Source organism: Varroa destructor, unplaced genomic scaffold (assembly GCF_002443255.2).
Source record: "Varroa destructor unplaced genomic scaffold, Vdes_3.0 BEIS01000001.1, whole genome shotgun sequence".
NCBI lineage: Eukaryota > Metazoa > Arthropoda > Arachnida > Mesostigmata > Varroidae > Varroa > Varroa destructor.
In genome coordinates, this window is record NW_019211454.1 from 37567066 (window position 1) to 37576341 (window position 9276).

The window sequence follows — 9276 nt, forward strand, 5'->3', positions numbered from 1 at the left end:
GAATGCCGCCTGTGCCGTTTAGGGTATCGCCAACTACCACCTCCTTCAATTGTTTCACCGAAGACGCATCCTGTGTCGGCCTTCCGGCATCACCCCGTTCTATCTCGAGTCCCATTATCAATATGGAAGGAAAACAAATGCACACGCAAGCCCTTGTCTGTGCCATGTATCTTTCAGTTCACCATATTATATTCTAGTCTGTAGGGATTTGTGTATCAACAATTAGTTACTCTGCAACTAGTTTTACTAGCTCGGTTGTCACGTACGTTGTTCGCCTTACAATTGAGTTGAACATATATACTCCACAGTGAAATGCCACATTATTAAAAAAAACACCTTTGATTACTTGCACAATTCGTATGGAATATTGATAGAACGAAAGAATTATGTCCTAAAGTACATGTCAGGAACAGGGCGCAGTCTCGATGTGACTCAGAAAAGACGTGAGCGGAGCTTGCAGTATAATACTGAATTTGTGATCCAAGCGAGCGGCGCAGGTTGAAAATAGAGGATAAAGTCCTATTGGCGACGACAACAACAGCAGACAAAACAAGCCCTGATGATTATAATCACAATTGATTTAACTGATCGAAGAGGGCACATCGGCAGGAGCAGCAAGCGGCATGTCCATTTTGTGATGCATTAAGTGGTGTTATGTGTGGCGTGTAATTTTTCAGTAAACTGCAAGTTGCAAGCTGGCGTGCGTCAGACGATTCAACAATGATAGGTAAAGAAAAAAAACAATAAATAAATCACGACGTAATTATGCCAACTAAACACTATTCCGCCGTGCCAACATTAACAGCAACTATCTTAAGAACTAATTATTAAGAAATCTACTACTACAGCGAGCAACTCTATAAACACGAACATTTACTCGCCAATAAAACATACCTAGTCAAACACTCAACATCATGACGACTGTCGAGAAAAATACAAATCCTTTTTTTATTTACTGTATAATGTCATATTGCAAGAAAAAATAATGAACGACTGATCCACACGGGCAGACTGGGTCTTTTGTACAGTGTAATTGGAATAGGAGATCGGAAGGCCGTGTCACTGCGTCGGCGGCAACAAAACAAGCGCAGATGACGCTAACTCCTACCTTTGACGTCAATTTAATAAAATGATGCGATGCACGGTTATGTAGCCATGCTATACCGATAATAATAATAACAATCAACCTAACAACCTCACTGAAAAAAACAGCAATAGGCTAAACAAAACTAGTCCACATCTTTATAGGTAGACACACACACACACACACACACTCACAAAAAATAATCGTCGTATTTCTAGGTAGAGAGATAAGGGAATTTCAATAAAGGCCAGCAGTTCCATACTATTATACATGAACGTGATTCGTGAAGAGCAATTACGACTGTAACATATAACTAAAGTTATCATTATGGCAAGAAGGGTAAGTGAAACAGGCAGAGCAACGACGGCAGGAACGAAAACGATGGTCCCTACTCACGTGTTTTGTGATCACATTGCGTTTATTCGACCGTAGTCTTACCTGTTCGGTTCGACGAATAAACATGCCACAATGTTCACCTCAGTCCAATGTAAGCCTATGTGATCATTGTGACTGAACGTATATATATATATATATATAAATTATTTGCTGGCTAGACAATAGCTAACGTGAACGTTGTCACGAAGCTGCATACTATTCATCACTAGTTTTCATCAGAAAAATCCACACGGCGCTCCCTTTGCCTTCAATTCTGTTTTGCCGAAAAAGGATAAATGCTGGTTATAAATATAATGGCAATAAAATGATTGCGAAGCGGTAATAACAGTAATTAGTACTAATCTTATTATTAATAGTGTCCATAAGATAATATTGACGGCGATAGTAAACAACAGTTATAATAGAGAAATGATACTGGATACAGTAATCAATGTAATAGGCAAGAACATGAGCTCTAACGATGATAATTCTGATGATGATACAGTTATGTGTATTCTTGGAGAGCGCCCGGAGCTCAAAGGGAGTCAATCAAAAAGTCGATGAAGTACGTACGAAGTCTCTTACACGTAAAAACATAGCCTGGACGTCTCCGTGCGCACGATTCAATGAATAGCAAGAACCTAGCAACGATAATAGTAGCAAAAATGTCGGTGGCGGCGCCAGCAGTAACATAGACAAACAAAACTGATAATTTTAGCGGTTAATAATAAAAACAAAAACCAAAGACGTTCTGTTCTATTACGTTTCCGTTCGTTCGCCAGTTCTACGTAACCAAACGGAGTATACAGTAAAGATAACATCACGGACGAAGCTACGGTAACGATACACATTATCCAAACATGACGATGACCATATTATCAAACTGTTAAAGCGAACGCGAGTTACAATTACTAAATGCTTTGAATTAAATAATAGAACAAATCGTCCGCTGTGAGTACTGTGTAGATGCGTTGGTCACAATCAGACCGCCTGATTCAATGATTGTCCCGGTAATGCTAATCATTATGACAAAACGTTCCGACAGATACGACCTGTACGACAATGACGATGATGCCTGCAGCGATAATAAGATAACGAAACGCCGATAGCAATGGTCATAACCACGAGAACAGGTATGATGAAAACATGCAAACGGGGAATAAGTTCGTGGCGGCGAACCACTCAGTCAATCGCCTATTTTCTAGCCATCCGGTTGGCAGTTGGCCGGTGGTTCGTGTGACAGCGTTCACCGATGACTTATCATTAAGTAAGTAAGTAAGTATGTACGTAAGCACTCCTCGAGTGTGTCCTGTCAGCGAAATATGTGGTATGGCACGATGGTACCACATGGGTAAAGATAACGATAGGGCAACAACAGTGATAATAGAAGATGGTGACGTAATGATGCTAATAACAAATGGTGACTAGACGCCATAGCGGCAATCCAGCCATGCGTCGGTGGGATCGATAGCAGAAACGGCAATAGGGTGGCAAAACGCGTGGCGCATGTTCATACTCGTGTGCGGTAAAATCGTACACAGCTTCCATAGTCAGAAATATTGTACTATACGGCGATCTAGAGGAATAGCCAAAAAGAGAGAAAGAGATAAATGAAAAACATAGAAAAAGAGAGACAGACAAAGGGAAAGAAAGAGGGAGAGAAATATGACGACAAGCAGGGAGAAATCATTGGACGTACAGAGGGAAGAGTTTAACAAGATAAGTCGTAAAGATAGCATTAACAATTCAGATTGCGTGGAAGTCTGAACGGCAAGCAAGCACCGAGACTGACCATTGCTTTGGACTTTTATTTCGATAGTAATATAATAACGACAATATTAATAATAACGACGCTTCGCTTTTATCCAGTGTCGTATGTAATAAGAACAAGACACTAAAATAAAAGTAAACATCATCTTTCGAAGTTACGAGAATATACATATATATAAATTAGACTGTTTTAGTTCGAATAGAGATATGTAGGTGCATTTGTTTGTAGATTTTCAGCGTTTTGGCTCAAAAATTACAGGCTATGCAGAGATCATATTAGACGCTATAGCAGCTGTACTTTCCTTCCCATACATACATACATATATAGCTGGCGGCTGTCGAACCGAATTCTCAATTTGTCTCGAAGACCTAGTAAGGTTTAGGAAAAAAGTATATAAATGAGCAAATGAACCGTTGCAATCGTTTTATGACGAACACGCCTGGACATGTTTATAGCCAAGCAAAAGTGAACAACACCTCAAATACTGGTAGAGCAGCTTAAAGAACTTGAAGAGTGCCAACATTACGGAAAAAAAAAAAAGAAATTCATAACAAACGGATTCATCTCGAGACTGTCAGCAAGTGACGTTCTACTGCCCTCTCTAAGTCGACTTCCGTGTGAATCAAAAATCTCGAGTGAGCAGTCAGAAAATACGAAATGTTGAGCTGTTTTACCTTGCCGCTATATTATAGGCCGAATGAAAGATGGCATAGTGACTAAAACAGCAGTGTTCCTCAGAAAATTCGCATCATGTAACATTAGGTTGGCGGTACAATGGAAATACGATCATAGGAATATAGGTAGTAAACGTATATTTGTGTAATCGATACATGAATATAAAAAGTGTTCCCCGTGTTTTATCGGGTTCAACCTCATCTTGCTAAAATTAATCAGCACGACCAATGCTCGGAGCATTTGATGCTTGCCGCACGAAGCTCTGTAGCATATCCATATGAAAATAGTAATGGGTAGGCGTTACAAAACAAATGGTCGTGAGTCGTTATAGAACGCCCCAATCTGACGTCGTAAGCCATCTCACTGTAGAGACCAAGCAGGGCCTTCGAAGGTTCGATTACCATGGAAGCGTCGACTGTTCCCATCCGTCATAGATCCAAGGAGTTTGCATCTAAAACAAATATAATTGAAAATATCGGAGGACACCCTGTACATCACAATGCAAAATACATACAATCTATATTACTTATGACGCTGTGTCATTTGCGCCGCCATTGATGTCTGTTAGACACGATCTTTCGTACTCTTCAGCTATATTTTAGTGTTATTTAATTGTATGTCTTTAAAATGTTAGCTTTATAGGATACGTTGTCTTATCGAAGGCGGAATAATCACGGATGCTCGTTCTCAAATTCAATCTTGATAGACAAATGACCTTTTCTGCTGGCACCTATAACTGATATTTATATATGATAACGAGAATTCCTCGATATATGCTATATATCTCAACAAACAAAAAGTAAACAAACAAAAAAGAATCGAACAAACAAAAAGCAGACAAACAACCAAGGAAACAAACAAACCAAATAATTCATTCACTCTTTAACCTATGGTTCGGAACGGTTGTTGAACATCGCTCCTGTTTTTACACCGGTCACCGAAATGAAACTCTGCTACATCTAGATGTCTTCGTGCGATACAGCTTATTCTTTTAATAATTCAGTTAATTGTCTATAATCGAGTATTTCTTCGAACGTTTGTCTAAGCATTTTTTGACATAATGAAAAAGAAAAATGAGATAGCAAATCACAATACCAAACAGTAGCATACAAGTAGGCTTGAAACGTGCAGCTGTCAGTGAAACAATCAGAAGTTACTTTTAAGTGCGTATTTAGTAGAGTGTTCCCAGAAACTGTTTTCGTACGTAGAACCAATTGTTTTCATATTGCCATTTTGTGTTTAAGCGCAAAACATAACTTTCCTGGGGATTAGTTACTAATGATAGTTTGTAATCAGACATAACACGCCCTTTTCGTACGGTATATATTCTCGTTGATGGGTGTTTGGCGTTACTGTCAGCTTGTTATTACGTTTTACAGTAATTCATTTCGATCGATGGTAATAATCTTAGAATCGTGTGCTTTTACATATACGCAAAGTGTTTGTGGCCCAAATAACTGCAAAGAGGCAAAAGACCAAACAAAAAGCTATATTCTTTTATCTAAACATATTTCTTTTCCTTACCTCATGGTAGATTTAGTTTAGCGTTCCATCTACAGCCGCCAACCCTGACAGAGAGGTTCCATGATTGTTTGCAATATTTTTAAAACCAGACCTATGTCGTAACTTGTGTGTGAACAGGAACTGAACAGGAACGCATATGCCGCTACCGGCGTGAAAAATCTTTCGGTAGCTGATTCTCTAACAGGCTTCAATAGCGGCGTTTAGCATTGCTTGAAGGGCCTTTTGTCAGAGTAGGGGGTTCAATATGAGCAATCCGAAGGGAGTAGCAAAGTTCATGATAAATATAGACGAAATATTTATACTAAACGAAAGCTGAGGCGTTGGTAAAGTGGCTATTTGGTATTTGCACCACATACCCTTTATTATTAGACGGGTAAGGACTTATATATAAACATGGAACAAAATTAGCGCGTATGTCTACGCATGTTATATGATGAACACTGTTGATATAAGTATCGCAAGCAGAATTGAAACACTGACGATCTTTGAAATATCAGAATTTTTTACTTGATTATATTTAATACGGTTTATTTGTGTTCCGCCTAATGAAAGCAAGTCATATTAACTATATCTGCTTGACTGAGTCATCAGATGAGCATTTAACGCATTTAGATTGACATCAAACTGAGTAGAAGTGCCTTATTTCCGTCTATGGAACCTTAAAGTTTTACCACTTACGGCACTTGAAACGGGTCAAACATCTATTGCTTCTCAGCAGAGAGACACGCTTGTTACATAGGCTGTACTTAACATTTTTATCGTAAAGGAGCGACTAATTGCATTTGGTCCCGAGGTAAATAAACACGATTATGAGATGTACCGCATGACCTGATAACTTCACTACATAGCAATGATTTATGCCCTACGCGGTTTTTTTCGGCAGGCCGGGAGAGCGATAAATGTGCACAATAATGACTAAGGTCTAACGAATGCATCCGACTAGTAGACTATCAACAGTAGTTGGCATTGTGGGTGATTCGAGAGAACTCGAGGTTCAAAGTGAAGATGTCATCAAGACAGAAAAGTTGCGACTGATCTATCGATCGATTTAAGTTGTCTCTGCTTGTTTGAAATAATATAATGATTTGTGTGTTATGCTTTACGAACCTCCGTAAAGAATAATAGGAACTATTGGATTTGAATTCCTAAAATGTTTAACTAGATTTTAAATTGATAAAAATATGAACCAGAGCTTAAATCGATGAACTAACCAACTCTAGTTCTCCTGTTAAATCGAAAACTATTCTATTTAACAGAAATGTTGTGCTATTCATTTCTGTCGCTTGCATTTGTACTGACTAATAACTTCACCTTCAACTTCACAAGTTTCTTCGCGCTGCGGACATGATCAGAGCGAACTCTAACTTATGAACTGATTACCAGTTTAGTCTATATTTATTAATTCTATCACTCGAGATCTAGTTGGTTAGTTAGTTCGCTTTTATGAGCTTTAATACAGAATTAATCTATTTTTTTAGAAAAAAAATCAGCGAAACTGCGGTTTTTTTTATAACAAAGCTACTAAGCACATTTAATAAGTTTCTACCAAATGGAACGTATTGCTTTGTGAAGGCTTTTATTATGTATAACACCTCGGTATATAGTAATGTCTATGGTATATATATATATATATATATATATATATATATATATATTAATTTTAGCTACATAACAAGTAAAAAACATAAAAACGTTAAATAGAGCATAATTATTCAGAGAGCAAAATTTAAGAGCTAAAATAGTTAGCCTCAACTAGAGATCAATTTATGGGAGAATTACTTACACACAAGAATACGATGTTCCTATGGTTTCCGAACGTATATATATCCCTCATATATATTCCTTGCTAGTTTTTCCTTATACGGCCATCAGTTAACTCGAGAAGCTTCCCTTTGACGATGAAATCATAGTAAAACTTTTCATCGATAACTCTCGCAAAATCCTTCGCTGAAAAAAACGCGACTACTTTGCGAAATTCGAAGGCGAGAGGAAGTTCAGTTGGCAGTTGCTGTTACTACGATTTATAAACACAATTTTGTGGTACAAGTACACGAAAGAATGATGCCGCCGAAATTGTTTTGATGACTCAATTGATCCAAATGCCCGTATCGCCTTCGCCAACAACCTATAGATTCAGTCAAAGGTTAGAGCTTAGAACATTTGAAGTTAGAACCGTTAGCGTGTTCTTATAAGTTATTCTTCATAAAGCATCCGTGAGTTTAATCAGAAGGTCTTCATAAACAGTCTAAACGCCTTTAAAAACTGCGATACATCAGACGCGTGTCTCGTCTGTAGGTTCTTACGGGACCAACGTAAGTTTTTTTATGGTGGGCTTATGGAGATATTGCGTTATTTATAGGTTATCTATTTTCTGCAGTTTTGTCGATGAGAAACCAAAGCAGCTGGTAAGTATCTACAGCTGAGAGAGATGAAACGACACTCCTGACTAAGAAAACGACAGCACCACGGTTCACAAGCACCGTGGAATTGTGCATTATTGTATAGTCCAAAGCCATCTAGCAAAATGGGGGATGGCATGCGTAGAAGTTTCTAACGAGCGAAGACTGAGAACTACTCAAAGTAGGTTCTAAACGGTTTGAAAGTGCAAGTGGAAAAGTATTTTAGGTTTAAATAAGGACAGACCTAATAAGGATTCTAACAAGGATAGATTAGTGAACGTGAGATGATATGAGAAGCAACGAGCTGATCGATTTGCAAATGAGAACAACTTTTTGCTCGAGTGAGATCTTTTTCAGACGTCTATCAAAAACGTTTATTAAATTAATTTTAATGAGTTGTATTTCGTTTGATTACTTTTTGCATACCGTGCATCAATTACCAAATTATTTATAAAAATCCTAAACCTATGAAAATTAGGCGAAAATTCAATCTACTTACTTTTTCTATTAAAATTCAGGAAATCTCTGTTCCGTGATTGCTCCTACATTAATTAAATAAGGCCACATGCCACATTTTCTTATTTCCTCTAAAAAATGAAAATAGGCGTGATACCTAAGTTCAATAAGCACATAATAGAGCTGCGAGATTTTTGAACAATTCGCAAGAGACACGAAAGAATGTCGCCTAAAATTTCCATATGATCATACAATGCCTGTACCATTCAGCGCCTTTCACTCAATATAAAGAAAGAATATATCAGAAATATGCATTTTGTAAGAATTTTCAATACATTTCTAAGACACCATTACACTATCTGGGATACATAATGGTTAGAAATTATGTACGGAAAAATGGAACTTGAAATACGAAAAAATAAATCAATATCCTCTATTTTCCTTCGGCAAAAGGTAGTCAATTAAACATTTCGACTGCATTAGATACGTCGCTAAGATTTTTAACTACGTCGGGAAAAAAGTACATAATTCCGCTAGTTTTTGAGGTTTTGCGGAGAAAACAATTTGAGATGGTGATTATTAAGGGTAGGCCCAGAAACTTAAAAGGCCGTTTGAGATAAAAATGACATCACAAATATCAAGTTTGCACCAGCAAAGATTAAGGCTTTGTTTGGTGATGTTGCATTGTATACAGCAAGAGAAAAAGCGATAATAATTGTATGAAAGCACACGCGCATTTTATTACCATTGTGCATGCAAATTATGAGCTAGGTGGCCCATGAAAGGATCTAAACCAGCAGGTTCTCATAGTTCGTGCTGGTAAAACCGTCGTATCGCTACGCAATGATTTTCATGCTGGTCGAAAATAGCACAAAAGGGCTAATGCTACTAAGAAATAGAACAATTCAAAGCCATCGCTGAAGATTAACTGAAGACACTAATGGTTGATACATCGAGCCGCCTCACCACTGTGGCGATCAGTTTCGTATTGC